Below are 1,098 nucleotides of genomic sequence, written 5' to 3' on the forward strand. Positions count from 1 at the left end.
AGAGAGAGAGAGAGAGAGAGAGAGAGAGAGAGAGAGAGAGAGAGAGAGAGACAGAGAAAAAGGGGAGCGGGGAAGGGAGAGAAAGAAAGACAGACAGACAGACAGACAGAAAGAGAGACAGACAGTAAGAAGAAAAGACAGAAAGAAAGACAGAAAGAAAGACAGAACAAAAGAAATGGGAGAGGTCGGTAAGCCATCAGGTGACTGATGCCCCGCACCTCCGACTCCATCACTAAAATCCAGAGCTATAAAGGCACCGCGTAGCACCACTCGTGAACGCATCAAAACCTTGTCTTACAAGCACGGGTGACAAAGGAGGTATCAAGATACAGTCTTGACTTCAAGTGCGCAGGTTTTATACGTCGTATGAGACAAATAAAAGAGGCGCACAGACAGATTATTATAACGTTACTTAGTAAAAAAGCAATATTGTGGATTTTAAAGGAGTAAAGAGAAACGTATAATTATATCGACTCAATAACGTTCTTAGAGAGTTAGGGAAAAGACGAGCTTTTAATTATCTATTCCCGGTCAGTTTTCCATGTAAAAACACGAGCTTTGTAAAATACGTGGGCGTTATAAGACCTCAAAACTGAGGGTGTCTCCGTTTTGGTTGTAACAACAACAACAGCAACAACATCAACAACAACAGCAACAACATCAACAACAACAGCAACAACAAGATAACGACAACAACAAAAACAACCAAAGGAAGAAAATAGTTCAGTAGAGCCTGCCTGAGGCGCCCTCCAACCGCCCAACAGAGGACATCAAGACCTGGTCGATTCAGAGTAGATAACAGGAACCGTTGCTCGGAACAAACGGCGACGACGACGACAACAACAACAACAACAACAACAACAACAAACAGCTTCGCAGAGCCTGCCAGAGGCGCCCTCCAACCGCCCAACAGTGGACAACATATCACGAGCTGGTCTAACAAGCCCGGAGACTAAGTAGGTATCAGGAACCGTTACGAAGAACAAGCGGCCGGAGTCAGGACAGATCTACATGGCTCCCAGGCCCAGGTCTATGCGTTGTGTATCCGGCCGGTCATCCATCACAGGAGATTGGCCGTTACAAGATAGGGGGGGGGAG

The 1,098-nt window shown here is 46.1% G+C and overlaps 1 protein-coding gene across 2 annotated transcripts in view; it reads right to left on the reverse strand.

Moving 5' to 3' along the window:
• LOC101853118 (replication protein A 70 kDa DNA-binding subunit) overlaps window positions 1–1,098 on the reverse strand; it is a 9,481-nt gene that overhangs the window by 4,223 nt on the left and 4,160 nt on the right. The gene's annotated exons all lie outside the window — the stretch shown is intronic.

The sequence above is a fragment of the Aplysia californica genome, unplaced genomic scaffold (genome assembly GCF_000002075.1).
Source record: "Aplysia californica isolate F4 #8 unplaced genomic scaffold, AplCal3.0 scaffold00592, whole genome shotgun sequence".
NCBI lineage: Eukaryota > Metazoa > Mollusca > Gastropoda > Aplysiida > Aplysiidae > Aplysia > Aplysia californica.